Here is an 18030-nt window from a genome sequence, read left to right as displayed (position 1 = left end):
ATTTGGTTGCCGTCATGCCGAAGGGATTAAAACCATCCGTGGCGATGCAGACTCGAGGATTCCTTGGATCTTCCGCTTTATCCTGATGCAATCCATCGAAATGTTTCCACGCTTCCCCATCCGATGTGTGTACCACCATCTTCTTCCCATCCACATCTAGTTCGGTTCTTTTGCCCAATTTGTGCTATGCATCTGTCTGGCTTTCTCTTCGACCATGAAAATATGTTGAAGTCTTGGTCCGATTAGCATATACCGAAGAACACTAACTTTGATTTTGGTCTGCCTCTTCTCACCCATACCGTTGTCTACAACAAGACACCTGCAAGACTCGCAATTGGGACAATAGTCCAAGTGTGCATACTCCTTCCTAAATAAGACACATCCTTTCTCACATGCATCTATCTTCTCATAGGGCATCTTAAGTACATGAAGTATTTTGTCCGACTGGTACAGGTTTGCACGCATGACATGGCCTTTGGGTAGGAAGCGTCCAAATAGTGTCATCATCGCGTCGTAGCATTCTCTTCCCAAGTTGAACTGAGCCTTCAGAGCCATTACTTGTGCAATTGCATCTAGCTGACAGAGCTCAGTGTGCTCATGGAGAGGACGTTTTGAAGACTCCAACATTTCATAAAAGGCCTTTGCAGATTCCTCCATCTCATCTTCCGAATCCCGAGCATCATCAAAGTCTTGCACCATGTCTTCGATCCCGGTACCATGCTCGTTCGTGCGACGACGGACCACCTCAGCTCTTGTGCGTTGTATAGACTCACCATGAAATGTCCACACCGTATAATTAGGCTTAAAACCCCTCCTCTGCAGGTGTTTAATCATTATAGCCTCTGTCGTCTTTTTATAGTTGTCGCATCCAGGACAGGGGCAATAGTTTCTTTCCTGGCCATTTGCGAATGCGGCTTTCACAAATTCCTTTGTTTTTACAAACCATTCTTTCGTCATCTCTTTCTGACTAGGGTGACCAATATACATCCACGCACGATCACTCATCTTGCCTAGCCACTAAAGACAGAAGAAATATATTTATATATAATTTAGCATTTATATTCATCGGTTAATCAGGTTCGCCATTTTTATTACGTCCAGGCAACCTACACGCTAATAGGTAAAGATAGGTCCTAATCCCACCCAGTATGTGTAGATTGGGTTCGTTTTCCCATGCTCTGCTCCGGATCCAACGGAAAATTTCGGCAGCACCTCCCCGCTGTTCTCCTGATACACATCTCCGAAATAAACAGAGAGGATGTGCATCTGGAGAACAACAGGGAGGCACTGACGAAATTCTGCATCGGATCCAGAGCACAGCATACGGGAAAACGAACCCAATCTACACATACTCGGGCTAACCAAGGTTTTTATGCCATTTTGTAGCTAAATGGGCTAATTATATCATTGTTGGGGAAAATAAGGTAAGGAGAATAAGATAGAGGAGAAGAAAGAGGAGGAGGAGAAGAAGAAGAAGAAATCAAGAAGAAGGAGAAGGAGGAGGAGGAGAAGAAGGAGGAGAAGAAGGAGAAGGAGGAGAAGGTATTCTTCTTCTCTTCTTATCTTCTTCTTTTTTTCTTCTTTTCTTCTTCTCCTTCTTATTTTTGTCTTCTCCTCCTCCTCTTCTTCTTCTTCTTCTTATTCTTATTCATATTCTTCTCCTCCTCCTCTTCTCCTCTTCTCCTCCTCCTCCTCTTCTTCTTCTTCCTATTCTTTCTATTAAGCTAACTAACCTAATTAACCAAGCTAACTAAACCTATCGCTAAACCTATATAGCACTAAACAGCAAAAAAATAACCAAAACAGAATCTACCACTAAGTAACTGAAAAAGAATCTAGCTACCACTAAATACCAAAGAATAAAAAATCAACTTCTTCTTCTTTTTTCTCTTCTTCTCCTTCTTATTTTTTTCTTATTCTCTTCTTCTCTTCTTCTTTACTTCTTCTCCTTCTTATTTTTTTCTTCTCGTCTTCTTCTTCTTCTTCTTCTCCTTCTTATTTTTTTCTTCTCCTCTTCTTCTTCTTCTTCTTCTTTCTCTTCTCCTCCTCCTCCTCCTACTCCTCTTCTTCTTCTCCTCTTCTCGTCCTCCTCCTCATCCTCTTCTCCTCTTCTCCTCCTCCACCTAACTAACCAAGCTAACTAACTAACCTAACAAATTTAACAAGCTACCACTAATTAACAAAACAAAATCTACCACTAAACTACCTACTAAATCTACCAACTAACTAAATCTACCACTAAAACTACTAACAAGAACAACTACTAAAACTACTAAAACTACTAACAAGAAAAACTACTAAAACTACTAACAAGAACAACTACTAAAACTACTACCACTCAAACTACTAACAAGAACAAAAATCATGCGGGTGGGGGGGTGGGGGCTCACCGGAAGGGGCGGCTGTGGCGGGGCCGGGAGTGTTGGGGGTGGCGGGGCGGCGCCGGGGGCGGCGGCGCGACGGTGGTGGGGCAGCGGCGGCGGGGGCGAGGTGTGGTAGCGGCGCGACGGTGGTGGTGGCTCAGGTGGGCGTTGGAGAGAGGTGGGGCAGTGGCGCCAGGGGGATGTGGGACACTGGGGCAGCGACGAGGGAGGTGGGGCGGCGGCGGCGACGACGGCAGGGGCGGCGGCGAGACGGGGGCGGCGGCGCGACGGTGCTGGCGGCGGTGGGCGTCGGGGAGAGGACTGGGAGAGAGAGAGGGGCGGGCTGAGCCGTGGGTGAGAGAGAGAGGGGCGGGGTGGGGGCAAAGAGCAGATAATGGAGTTACCTCCTTGTCGTCTGCCGGCGGACGCCAAAGAGTCTGGACTCTTTGCCGTCTGCCTCCGGACTCTTTGCCGTCGGCTAGCTGATGGCAAAGAAGGGGCTTCAGTTTGCCCTAACGTCCCCGCGGTCAGGTGGGCCCATCTACATGTTTGCCGTCTGTTGTGACACTCTTTGTCATCTGCTAGCTGACGGCAAAGATGTGACTCATGGAAAAAAACACTCTATTCCATCAGCCAGTGCTTTGTAGTCCGCTTTGTGGAAGCTAACGTCAAAGACACTCTTTGCCATCAGCTAGCAAACGGCAAAGATTTGGCAGATGGCAAAAAACTTTTTTCCAATAGTGGAACAAGGAGCAAGCGAGAGAAAACGGCAAACGAAAAAGGAAAACAAAGAAAATGGCAAATCTTTTTGTAAATTTTTGTTTTTCAGAAGTGGGGGAGAGGAAAACGAGAGGCAAATAAGTAAATGCAAGAGATGAGTTTGCGACTTACTTAGATGTGTTCTTGACTTGATCCTCCCCGGCAACGGCGCCAGGAATTCTTCTTGCTACTTCTCAAACAACAGCGCCAAAAATTGACACATTGACACTGACTTGCTTCCATCGGTTTTTCCCTTGAAGAGGAAAGGGTGATGCAGCACAGGAGCAGTAAGTATTTCCCTCAGTTTGAGAACCAAGGTATCAATCCAGTAGGAGAATCTCGTCAAGTCCAGAGTACCTGCGCAAACACAAACGAGCTTGCACCCAATGTTGTCAAGGGGTTGTCAATCCCTTCAAGATTGATTGCAAAGTAAGATCTGAAGGCGGAAAGTGCAACAAAGAAAAAGAGTAAGGCTGAAAATATGGTATGGAGTAGACCCGGGGGCCATAGTGTTCACTAGAGGCTTCTCTCAAAATAGCAAATATTAAGGTGGGTGAACAAATTACTGTCGAGCAATTGACAGAACCGCGCAAAGTCATGACGATATCTAAGGCAATGATCATACATATAGGCATCACGTCTGAGACAAGTAGACCGATACTTTCTGCATCTACTACTATTACTCCACACATCGACCGCTATCCAGCATGCATCTAGTGTATTGAATTCATGACGAACAGAGTAACGCCTTAAGCAAGATCACATGATGTAGAGGAATAATCTCAAACCAATGATGAAAACCCCATCTTTTTACCCTTGATGGCAACAACATGATGCATGCCCCGTTACCCCTTCTATCACTGGGTGAGGTCACCGCACGGTATGAACCCAAAACCAAGAACTTCTCCCATTGCAAGAATCATAGATCAAGCTGGCCAAACAAAACCCACAAATCGAAGAGAATTACAAGGATATGAAATCATGCATATAAGAGATGAGAAGAAACTCAAATAAGATTCATAGATAATCTGATCATAAATCCACAATTCATCGGATCTCGACAAACACACCGCAAAATAAGATTACATCAGATAGATCTCCAAGAAGATCATGAGAACTTTGTACTGAAGTTCCAAGAGAGAGAAGAAGCCATCTTGCTACTAGCTATGGACCCGTAGGTCTATGGTGAACTACTCACGCATCATCGGAGAGGTCATGGTGTTGATGAAGAAGCCCTCCGTATCCGAATCCCCCCTCTGGCAGGGCACTAGAATGTGCCCCAGATGGGATCTTGCGGGGACAGAAGCTTGCGGCGCCGGAAAAGTACTTTCAATGATCTCCTGATATTTTCTGGAATTTTTGGGAATATATAGGCGAAAGACATAGGGCAGAGGTGGCACAGGGAGCCCACAAGCCTGGGAGGTGCGGGCCCCCCTGGCCGCGGCTAGGGGGCTTGTGGGGTCCATGGTGGCCCCTTGCCCTGGTTCTCAGGCTCCCCGATCTTCTTCTGTTTCGGAAAAAATCTTTTTGGAAGTTTTACTCCGTTTGGACACCGTTTAAACTCCTCCTCTGAAAAGGGTCAAAACACGGAAAAAACAGGAACGGGCACTTGGCACTGAGTTAATAAGTTAGTCTCGAAAAAGATATAAAAGGCATACAAAACATCCAAAGTTTGACAAGATACTAGCATGGAACCATCAAAAATTATAGATACGTTGGAGACGTATCAGGCACCAGCCCACGCGAAGACGCTATGGAGGAAGAAGGGGTATACCATCTTCGACGCAGGTCGTTTCTCTATGGCGCCAGGCCAGATCAGGGTCCACCCATGCTCGTTGGACTCGGCCGCAGTCCATGGAAATACGGGGACGAGATCCACGTCCTTGGAGAGGGCGCACTCCAAGAGCGGGGGAGCCGAGGCAGGACCTTGCGCCACTGGCTTCTGCTTGCCGGCGGGCGCCATCGCTGAAATGGCAAGGGAACGGTGCAACACTAGATCTGGGAGACGCTGGTTGGAGTTGGAGACCGAGGAGGACGAGCGAGTGTGGGAGAAGGGAAAGCAATAATGGACCAACACAACAAGTCAGACTCCTGATAACTCGAGCGGAGACAAAAGGCAAGGGGAACCCGAGATCGGCCGCGTGACGCGCGCTAGACCTGGCTCACAGGCGTTAAGGGCCCACGGCACTTCATTCCGACCTCAAGGCTTCTCACAGAAGCCAACCCGAGTGCACCGTGGGCCCGTGGGCTACTGTCGGCGTTGTGGGAATAGTTGTACCTAGACCTGCCTGTGGCTCAGGGCTGGCCCACTTCATCAAGCAAGCACGATTGGGCATGATACCACTGAAGGCAAGGCCCTCGCGAGGGGCCAAGCCTCATAAGAAGGAACAACATCAAGACCCACAGGGGGCCTCCTTAGGACCCCTCCGAAGCGGCAGATATTCCGAGGCAAGGTGCAGCCTCAGGAGTCAAGGATGATGTGGGGAAACGATAGGCGAGCAGCAGACGGCAGGGCGGAGCAGTTTCCCCTTTAGTGCAAAGGGGAAGGACGTACCGGGGTTCCCAAGGCATCTTCCCAAGGTTTCCCTTCTGGTGAAACAAAGCCACCGCCACCCACCAGCAGGACAGACGTCATCCCTGGACCCGTCCCTACAGCACTCGTAGCAACTTTGCAGGCGAAGACCATCTTTGGGTAGGAGAGCACGTTCACGGGTTCCCCTTCAAAATTGGCGAATGTGGGATCCCTTCCCGCCAAAACGATAAGGGAAGAGCACCCGGGCCTCCACTATATATAGAGGATAGGATACTTCGTAGATGGGCCCCTGATTCATTCATTTACCCACTGGCACCACACTTAGGCCACCTAGCCTCCGGAGGCCCTCGAACAGTGTACTAGTTCATCCACTAACCTCCACGAGAGGCAATCCACGAAAGGAGGAGTAGGATATTATGCTTCCCAGCGGCCTGAGCCTGGGTAAACTGTTGTGTTTTGTGTCTTCCTCGCCATCGAGTGAGTTCTTTGCCATCTCTGAGGAGTAGCGAGCTAGGTGAGGCGAGCCCACGAGAGATCTTCGTACACGCCCGTGAGTTCGACTCTTTAAGGTTTTTGTGGAGTCCGAAATCCGACATTTGGAATGATTGTGTACTTAGTTATCCTTTGTTTTCTTTTTTAAGCAGAATGTCTTGCACGGACACAATATGCACAAAGAGAAAATCCATGATCAAGTACATAGTCATGAAAAACTGTGTGGTGTAAAATATCCTTTAAATAAGATGAGTCTACACCTCTAACATATGAAATGCAAAAGATTAGACATCACCTTGGAAGTTCTGCTACATCATTAACTTACGAGAATGACACAAATTAATACTCTGCTGGATCAATTTTGATGAAGTGTTCGATGTTTGAGAAAGATTTGGTAGAACAACACCATTGCTAAATCACAAGCATAACATTACCAAGTAAAAATAAAATCTGAAACAATTACAGATTTAAGAGACCATATCTATCTTAATGTATATAAACATATGTGTGCCTAGTTTACATAAAAACAAATTTCCTTTGTACCAAATAGGGGTGGCAAATATGATATTTCTTTTTGGAATATCGCTAAATCGGTGCATGTTAAATTCTGGATGAAGAATGCAATTGGCATAGCAGGTATCTGCATGCTTTGACCAAATGTGTACATGCGTTCCTCTTATGCATAATCATAATTTCATATACTCAACATATTCAATGCACGTTTGGTTAATAGGCCAAGCATACATCACCGTATAACCACTTTATCATGGGCCCATTCATTGTAAAAAAACAAATAATTCTACTCGTAGATCAGCAAGTGTTATCCTAATAGGAATACATTGCATTAAAATTGACGAAATACAAACCTCATAACGAATAACGGGATCTTGGACTGGCGGAGGCAGTTGACTGGCACGCGCGTGGCGGCGAACTGGATGGAGTTGTCGCCGACCCCGGTGAAGGCGTCAAGGACGAGGCCGGCGGGCATGTCCCGGGCGGCCTGCACAACGACGATGGCCTCCGGGGTGGCGGGCTCGCACGGTGGAGGAGATTCTAGTGGGCGAACGATGGCAAACGGGTGGGCAGCGGCCAGAGCTCCTGGCTGGTGGTGGGCGGCGCAGGCGCAGGGAGGGGGTCGTGGGGATGGGGTTGTGCGTTGGTGGTGGTGCGGGCGGCGTGGGGAGGGGGGACAGAGAGGTTTTTTTATATAAGGGAGAGAGAGGTGGGGAGATGCAGTGGGGAGGGGGAAGGCCGTGTCCATTATGTGGCCGTCCCCAAAGAGGTGGTAGCGGATGTCATAGAGGGGGCGGGTGATGTCAAAGTTGTAGTTGATGGCAACCATGTCGTCCACGGTGTAGTGGGCCCGGCTGGTCTCTTTGTCATATGCCTAGCGCATCTTTGCCGTGTGCCAGCGGACGACAGAGAAAGCAGTCATGGAAGATAGTATCTTTGCAATAAGCGCATTCTTTGTCGTCAGTTTTTTGCAAGCTCATGGCAAAGAAACTCTTTGCCATGAGCCAGCAGACAGCAAAGCTCAGGGAGATGGCAAATTCTCCGATTCCACTAGTGGTAATCTTGAGTAAATTCCTTCGTAAACTACTAAAAAGAGACAACTTTGAGGTATTCGTGTCTAATAGGGTAACATGTTCTAGGCAGGAAAAGAAGGTAACAAATTACTTACCATCCTAAAGTTCATGACGAACAAAGTAATGCTTGGTGTAAGATGAGATGATGTAGACAAAGTAAACTCAACAAATATGAATCAACTCCATCGTTTTATCCTTAGTAGAAGCAACACAAACATGCAACTTGTCCCCTTCTGTCACTGGGATTACAAACCCGCCACGTTGAACCTACTACAATGCACCTCTCTTGCCGAAGAAATATCAATCTAGTTGGCCAACCAATCTCAGTAGATCGGAGAGAATTACGAAGCTATAATAATGATGCACATAAGAATCATAACATATATTAGAGGAGACTCAAACATTTATCTTGAATAATCTGAACATAAACCCACAATTCATCGGATCCCAACAAACGCACCATACACAAGAGTTACATCATATGGATCAAAGGAAAGATGCGATGATCATTGTATTGAAGATCAAAGAGAGAGAGATGCCATCCAGGTACTACGATGGACCTGTAGGTCTGTTTTGAACTACTCAAACATCATCATGAGGGTAGCAAGGTTGATGAACAAAGCCCTTTGTCTTTGACCCCCCCCCCCTCCGATAGAGTGTCGGAATGGAGCTCTAGATGGCCTCCCATTGCAAGAGAGACTTGCAGAGGCGTAAAAAGTATTTCGCATCCTCATTTGCATTTGTAGGGTAAATAGGAATTTATAAGCCAGAAAACAGGATCGGGAGAGCCACGAGGCGGCCACAAGCTATCAGGCTGCAGCCCCCCCCCCCCCCCAGGCCGCAGTCTAATGACTTATGGGGACCTCGTGCGCCTCCCTACCTTCTTGCGATGCTCCACGGTCTTATTTTGGTCAAGAATAAAACACAAAAAGTTTCAGGTCAATTGGGCTTCGTTTGGTCTAGAACATGAAAAGTGGAAAAAACGCATAAAACAACAACTGGCACTAGATACTGGGTCAATAGGTTAGTGTTCAAAATTAATATAAATTGGTATACAAGTGACCAAAAAATGTGTTAAAAGTATAACATAATAGCATGGAACAATAAAAAATTATAGATACCTTGGAGACGTATCAAGCATCTCCAAGCTTAATTCCTGCTCTTCCTCGAGTAGGTAAATGATAAGAACGGATTTTTTGGTGTGAGATGCTAGCCATGATATATTCTTATGCACTTATGCTCACTGTGAAATGATGAACTAACAAGTATTAACATAGAAATACTTATAGGTATAAGAACCTAAACAACTAATCTTTCAAAGTATATGATCCTCAAAGATGGTTTCAACCCTTTCCGTCTTTATTAAATTAGCAAGGCATGGCTCCATCTTAACCACATAACTACAAATGTCAAGCACCAAAATGCCCAAGTTAGGCAATTGGATCGTACTTTTTCAATATGCATCAACGTTTTATTCTTCACGCAATACGTGAGGGTGAACCATTGGACATAGCATATAGGCGGAATAGAGTAAGGTGGTAGGTTTCAAAGGGGTTGAAAGGTGGATAAGATAGTTACGTATCAACTAGGCATACCGATGGGTTATGGAGATACCCATTCATAGATATCTATACAAGGAGTAGGGATTGCCATGCAAATGATGCACTAGAGCTATAAGTGTATGAAAAGTCCACTGAAGCTAAGTGGGGTGTGCATCCAACTATCTTGCTCATGAAGGCCTCGGGCATTTGAGGACGCCCTTCATCAGAATATACAAGCTAAGTTCATAATTTCTTTGATTCCCACTAAAATATGAATGATATAACATGAGTCTCTCTACATGATGAACATGGTGCCATTTTGAGACATAAGTGTGGTAAAGGATAGTAGCAAAGTCCCTTCTCTCTTTTTCTCTCATTCATTTTTTATGGTCGGCTTATTTGGCCTCTCCCATCATTATTTCCTCACTGGGACAATACTCTAATAATGATGACCATCACACTTTTATTTACTTACAACTCATAGATAACTCGATATGATGAACGTAGCAAGATGAGTCCTATATGAATGCATTTGGCAGTGTCACAGGATGTGCAATGATATAGTATGACATGTATTCAACATATGATTTTTGTTGGATTTTCCACAAATTATATTATGAATAGTGGCTTTGCCACAAATACTATGTCATCTCTATGTGATTATGCAAAGCAATATGATGATGAACGAACTAATCATGTGAAGTGACAATGGAATTTGCATGGTAATATATCTCGGAATAGCCATGGAAATGCCATAATAGGTAGGTACAGTGGCTGTTTTTAGGATGATATAATAAGGCTTATGTGCAACAAAGTGTATCATGTCACCGGGTTTGGATGCACCGGTGAATGTTGCACAAATCACTGACGTGAGAATGGTCTATGCGCGGTACTAGAGAGTCTAGCAAGTATGAGGAGGTGAGATTGTGTATGTCCATGGTGTCATGTTAGTCATAAAGAACTCATATACTTATTGCAAAGTTTTATTAGTATTATCACTAATAAAAGTAATACTCGCATGCCCTGAGGGAGTGTGTTGGTAGGAATTAACCATCGTGCAACTCCGACTCGAAACAACAATAGGTTTTCAATGAGGAATATAAATGCTCCCACATCATCACCATGCCCTTTTAATTTTTAAGATGTTCAAGCATTTTTGACATCTATGAATATCAACACCTCTCTGAATTAATAGTTGTACACTCACACCTTTTCATATCATCACATCAATATCATTAACCACAGTTTCTCTATATGTGCTACAAAATGGTTTTAATTATCAGTCATCAAAAATCATTACTTTTTATCTAGTCTTATTGCCCATGCAAATTACAATCACTATTTTTCTAGATATCAAAAAAATATATGTGAAAAATGAGAGCATATTATTTCTACAAAATCTAGACTCCACCATGCTCAAAAAGATATAAGTGAAGTACTAGAGCAACTACTAAGCTCAAAAGATATAAGTGAAGCACAGAGAGTATTCTAACGAATCATAATGATGGTGTATCTATCTCAAATAGGTGTGTCTAGAAAACAATGATTTTGTCAAACTGAAATTAGAAGTAAACAAAATAAAACGACGCTTCAAGCAAAACTCATATCATGTGATGAATAAAAATGCAGCGGCAAGTAACATACAGATGGATTGAGACGAATGAGGGGATGCCTTTCCGAGGCATGCCCGAGCTGCGGGGCTTGAGTCTTCCTACAATATTACCTTGGGGTGCCTTGGGAATCCCCAAGCTTAGGCTCTAGCCAGTTCTCATTCTTTTGTCCATCGGAATAATACCCAAAACATGAAAACTTCAATCACACAAAACTCAACAAAACTTTGTGAGGTCCGTTAGCATTGGTAACATAATAAACACTTTTAGATACTGTTATAAATTGATTCTTATTTTATTTTAGCATAAAGTATTGTAATATTACTTCTCCATGTCTTATACCCCCAATATAATCCATAGCATAATGAAAACAAGCAAACTATGCATGCAAAAAGAGAATCTTTCTAAAACAAAACAGTCTATAGTAATATATTTAATTGCCATACTTCCGTAACTCCAAAAATTCTGAAATATTAGGAAGACCTCGGGAATTTGCATATAAGTATTGTGTAAAACATTCAGCTTACAAAGACGTTCCAGTAAAATCAGAGAAACTCTCCACTGGGCATGAAAGATTCTGTTTTGCATCGTATCGATTCTAGTCATCATGCAAATCATCCCAAAGGCTTTATCTTGCAGAAAAACTAATAAAAACATAAAAACACAATAGTTACAACATCAATAATCATGTTTTCACACACTAACACAAATAAATGGTAACTATTGGGTTGTCTCCCAACAAGCTCTTTCTTTATAACCATTAAGATAGGCTTGAAATAATGATGCTCACATAAAAGACAAGAATTCAATCGCAAAGAGAGCATCATCAAACACGTGACAATAACATTTAATTATAACGTAATTCCTATGCATAGGCATTTTATAAGGAAACAATTTATCAAGATAAGAAGTGTCTAGCATAAGCAAGTAGGAAGAATTAAGCATTAAAATTTTGAATATCAAGAGAGGTAAGTAAGTAACATGGAAATTTATATGACCATTTTTGCCTCTCTCATAAAGATTACATGTAGGATAATATTAAAATTCAACAATATAGAAATCATGGTTTTCATTCAAGAAACTATCATGAATCACTTCATAAATGTCACAATTTTTAGATTCATGATTTTCAAGCAAGACCTCATAATGATAATCTAGTGCACTCTCACTAACAATTGTTTCAACATAAACGGGTCTTTTAAAAAGATTAACTAGTGGATGAGGATCCATTTTTCTTTATTTTTTCATTTTACTTTTTGTTAGTGTGTGACAAAGATAAAGATAGCATAGCTAGGCAAGTAAACTGGAGAGCGAAGATGCAATCTAGTGACAAGCTAAACAAGCAAAGATAAATATTTTCATATTTTTATTTTATATAGTAGAGAAACTAAATATACCAGAAAATAAAAAGGGCAACAAGTGAATGGAATTTTGTGTGGAGTTACTTGATAGTTGGTGATGATATTCCCCAGCAACGGTGCCACAAATCCTTCGTGATATTCGTGATCTGCATTGAGTTTTCTGTGAAGAGGAACGGGTAATCGCAGCACAAATGGGTAAGTATTTCCCTTAGTTACGAAACCAAGGTTTATCGAACCAATAGGAATATCAATTAACAACCGTCTTCAGCGGCTGCACACAAAAGAACAAAGAGCTTGCACCCAACGCGGGCAAGAGGGTTGTCAATCCCCTTGGTCGCATTATTTGCAAGCGAATGGGGTGTGTAGATAATTATAAAATGAAAAATAAAATAAAAGCAAATAAATGGAAGCAATGTGTTGGAGGTTTTAGAAATATTTTGTGAATGGACCCGGGGGGCATAGCTATACCTAATGGCCTCTCTAATGAAAATAAGCATACGGTGGGTAAACAAATTACTGTTCGGGAATTAATAGAAGAGCGGATAGTTATGCGATTTTCATGGCAATTATCATGTAAACATAGGCATCATATCGATAAACAAATAGGCCGACTCCTGCCTGCACCTATTACTGTTACTTCACTTCAAGAGCGCTTCAATACTTACCTCTCTACGTATTAAGTTCATGATGAACGAAGTAATGCTTGGAGTAAGATGACATGATGTATACAAAGTAAACTCAACAAATATGAATAAAACCCATCGTTTTACCCTTAGTAGCAGCAAAACAAAGAAGCGACTTGCCCCTTTCTGTCACGGGGATATAAAAACTCGCTAGGTTGAACCTACTACAACACACCTCTCTTGCCGAAGAATACCAGTCTAGTTGGACAAATTATCTCAATAGACCAGACATAATTACAAAGTTGTCATAATATATATTAGAGGAGACTCGAATATTTATCATGAATAATCTGAACATAAATCCACAATTCATTGGATCCCAACAAACGCAACATACAAAAGAGTTACATCTATTGGATCAAAGCAAAGATGCGATGATCATTGTATTGAAGATCAAAGAGAGAGAGATATGCCATCTAGGTACTATTATGGACCTGTAGATCTATGCTGAATTATTCACACTTTATCATGAGAGCAACAAGGTTGATGAAGAAGCCCTCTGTGATTGATCCCACCTCCGACAGAGAGTTGGAACGGAGCTCTAGATGGCCTCCCAACGGAACGGAGACTTGCGGTGGCGTAAACAGTGATTCAGGACCTCCTCTGGAGTTCTTAGGGTAAATAGGAGTTTATAAGGCATAGAATAGGGTGAAGAGAGCCACGAGGCGGCCAAGAGCTATCAGCCCCCCCCTCCCCGGTCGCGGGCTGATGTCTTGTGGGGGGCACGTGTTCCTCTTGTCCTTCTTCCTATTCTCCAAGGTCTTCTTTTAGTCCATAAAAAATCCAAAAAACGTTTCAGGTCAATTGTGCTTCATTTGGTACTGGAACATGAAAATTGGAAAAACAAGCAGAAAACAGCAACTAGCACTGGGCACTAGGTCGAATAGGTTTGTGCTAAAAAATAGTATAAATTCGTAGATAAATTCCCAAAAAGTGTTATAAAATGATAACATAATATCATGGAACAATCAAAAATTATAGATACGTTGGAGATATATCACTCCCTGTTATTCATTGACATTATCGTACTTGAGGTTATTCGCATCTACACTTGATCTAGTTTGCATCTTATCTGGTTTGTTTCAGAAATAAGAAGCAAAAGGAGAAAAAAAGTAGAGAAAAGAATGTAAAAGAAGTGAGAGAAAAATAGAGAGAAGACAAAAAAGTAAAAAAATTGAGAAAAATAGAGAGAAGAGATAAAATAAATTTTGGATCTACCTAGACTCAATCTCATATCTGAATTCGGATTGAAATCTATTTTGCATAGTGTTCAGTAAAACACACATATCTACCTCATATGAAGTATGTTTTCTCTCCACGAGTAGTCAAACCATCGATGAACCGGATAAGAATAGTTCATCAAGCTATTTGTCACACCCTGTTTTTCACCACCAATGCTTTAAGTTGCAAAAATCAGAGGTTGTTAAAACTTTTTCTAGTGATGTTGTGAATGCTGTGAATGTCTTGTATGAATGTATGCTTGTTTGCTTGATGATACAAAACCCGTGATAAATTTATTTATTTTTAAATAAGTTTCCAAAACTCTTTTTCTTTGACACCAGATAACCTCTACCTTGCTTGGGTTACACTACTAGCTCATGATGCCTAGTAGCACTCCCAACCAAAGTTGGTGATCTAAACTCAAATACTATTATTATTTAGCAAAAACATTATTTGATATTTTAAAACATTATTTTTCTATTTTAAATACATGTATGTTTCTAAGGCGAGGAATGATATTCCCACAAGGAAAAATGCTTCTCTGCCTTAGAAAATTCTGAGTAAAATCATGGAAACTCACAAGCACATATATTTTCCATATATAAGATTTTCAACCCTATTTTATATTATAATTATTTGAATAAAACCCTGAAAACCATTCCTGTCTGTTTTAACCTTTTTAGGTATTTACAAAGGAAATACCCACAATAAAATCCCATTAAATTACAGGAGCCTCCCCAATTCATATTTGGTGCCCACATAAAATCTCACCTTGATCCAAGGTGGGGGACGACACCAAATGAGCCTAAAACCCTCTGTGTCCAGAATAGAGTTGGAACAACTCTACATAGCAAAGTTTGTCCAATGGGGCTGAAACTTTGCAGGGGTGTTTGGCACCTCAAATGAGGACTCCACACAAAAAATGAGATTTGCTAGACTCTGTTTAGTCACACTCCTTTTGGAAAGGACAGATCTGGCCACTTTGATGCATTTTCAAGTTTACAAAGCTAAACTTGTTCAATGGAGCTCAAAATTGGTGGAAACCCCTACTTTAACCCCTAGACCAAACCTGTTAAGTTGCAGTTCGAGTGGTGGAGTGGAAGCACCCCAAACCATTGTCGAACACCTTCTGACAAGAAGGTAAAAACCCACCTAGCCACTGTTTTACCAAATGTCAAAGCCTCAAACTTGGGTATTAGTGCCTCAGACCAACCTAAACACCCACTCAACTGGCCCCTCCCTAGTTCAAAGCACAAGTGACAAGAACCCCAATTTGTGCCACAGATCAGGGCTGACAGCACTAGTGAAACCTGTCCCCCTTGACCAGCCAGTGCTCTCACTAGCACACAACGGCTAGATACACTCCCAGCAACACCCAGGACATGAGGGACACGTCTAAAGTGCCCCAGAGAGCGCCAGCATGCCGTGGCATGCCAAAACTGCGCTCTGGACGCGCTACACGGAGCCACCGAGAAGGGGACGACGCTCCCGGCGGGTTCCAACCTCCCCCGAAGTGTCCAAGACCTCCCCCGACAACCCCTGTGTGTAAAGCAGCTGCCAGGGACCTTCCTCTCCCGCGCTAGACCTCGGGCGACGCGTGCCCGCGTGCACCCAACTCGGCCTAGCATGCACAGACACTGCAGCTTGACCCCACGCCTTCTCCCTCTGCGGCCGATGCTTCAGAGCGTCCCAAACCATGTCCGGAGACCGTGGTTTTGCAGCCAGCTCCTCACTGTGCACGCACGCGCGCCACGATGAGTCACCGGCGCCACCGAGTCGGCTCACCGTCGCGAGCCAATAAATAGCCCCCCCCCCCGACGCCTCAGCACCCCTCCAGCAGCCTCTGCACGACCACTAGCTCCTCCCTAACCACCCAATTGAGCTCGCAGAACCCCAGTGCTCGAGATCGACCGAGGTCCCTCCGCCTCGGAGCTCCGGTCGATCTCCGGCTACACGCCGGCTCCTGCGACACTCGACCCACTAGAGGACTCCCCTCGACACCAGGAACCTTTCCCCCAACAGCACTGAGCTATTACGTGCCCCTAGCTACCAGTTCAACCACGTCCCGAAACCCCTCCGCCACGGCCACCTCGTCGCCGGCGGCTCCAAGCCACTCTGGCGCTGTCCCGACCACCTGCAGGTAGGAGGAGGCACGCTGAACCTATTCCTGCCCTTAGCTAGGCCCAAGGACGACGGTAGCCTCGGCGGAGTTCATCTCCTCCTCCCTGGCCGGAGGTTGGGGAAGAACCCGACAGGTGGGCTCCACCTATCGGCGTCCAGGAGCAGCCCCCGCGCACAGCCACAACCGCTGACCCCAGGGGCCCGCACGTCAGGTTCAAACCTGGCGCGCGCGTGCCTGGCAGCCTGCTGGCTGGCTGGGCCGGCCTGCTTCCCAGGCCAGGCTTTGGCCTTTTTTTTAAACAAAGACTAAAATGATTTTTGTAAAAATAACTACCAAGTGTAAAAATATAATTCTTCCACTGACATTTTTCTAAAAATGAGTAGTATTTGATTCTGCCATTGTTGGCATTTTTCAAAAACAAAATATGTTTTATAATAATATAAAGGCATTAAAGGCAATAGTTTGCCCCTGTTTAATAATTATTAAAAATGCTCACCTAGAAACTAAGAGAAGATATTTTTCAAATTAACAACCTGAATTTAACCAAGTTTTGCAACATTTTTAAAAGTGATTTGTTATCTGTTTTTGTGTGAGCTATTTCTTATTTATTCTATTCTCGACGATAGAATTACCGAGTGACGAAGGATTCGGAGCGGAAGAACTCGAAGACCCCGGATACCTAGCTAACCAAGGCAAGCAACCCTTTGACCATGACTTGAGCATATAAATTGATGCATGCTAGAATAGCAAGTACTTTCCGTTGCATGTGATCATAATGTCGGTTCATCATTGGTGTGATGGTACCGAAGGCTTCTTCGAAGCACTTGCATGATGGTGATGTTATACATATGGCTCCTCGGAGCACAAGCATGATGAGCTTGACCCTACCATCTATGAGGATCATGCTACTGTCATGTTGACTAGTAGAGTTAGAGAACCATTGCATGATAATGATGATGAGTTAAATCATAGGTTTATGAAAACCCCCTCGGGAGCCACTAATGCCCGAGGGTGATGATGAGATGGGTGGCCACTTTTGGTGAAGTGGTGCACCGGTGTTTTGTGTGAGTATGGTTTCGGAAATGGGATTAGATTTATGATGTGTCGACCGTCCCAACCTTACCAGTACGACCACGTTACCCGTTTATGGGACAGGGCTTTGTTGATTACTCTGGTTGGTACTAGCAAAGAACCGCATTACTAGTGGCGGGAGTGATTGTCGTCACTCTCGTGATGGGGTCGTGCCAGGAAGGGCGACTATGACATTTTTATGAGTTCCAGGCACACCGTTGGTCCCCGCATGGTTGATACCGTCCAGAGTCGGTGCTCGTAAGACGTACAACATGTGGGCTGGGTTCCAATCGAGTGGACTTCTTAGTTTAGTATCGTCAGCGGAAAGATAATGATCGGGTACTTACCTCGGGTATATGTGATATACCGCGAGTCGTGGATGACACGGAAGTTTCCTGGATCTCGTGGGTCCAGCGTACTACCTCTAGAGAGTGTCAAACTATTCGAATAGCCGTGTCCACGGTCAAGGACAGTTGGGTAATCCTGCTTAAACTACGTCCAGCGTTTCCACATAAACCAAGTGTGTGTGTGTGTGTGTGTGGTGTTAAAAAGGTGTTGTTATGGAAATAATGATATGACCAAGTCCGGTGACTTGGCATATAGGGTGAACCCGGATGGTTCAGCCCTTAGCAGATATGTTGATATCTGTAACCTGTTCTTCAAGAGTAATTCTTTAACTTGATTCATA

The sequence above is a fragment of the Hordeum vulgare genome, chromosome 4H (genome assembly GCF_904849725.1).
Source record: "Hordeum vulgare subsp. vulgare chromosome 4H, MorexV3_pseudomolecules_assembly, whole genome shotgun sequence".
Taxonomy (NCBI): Eukaryota; Viridiplantae; Streptophyta; class Magnoliopsida; order Poales; family Poaceae; genus Hordeum; species Hordeum vulgare.
Note: the sequence above shows the minus strand (reverse complement) of the source record.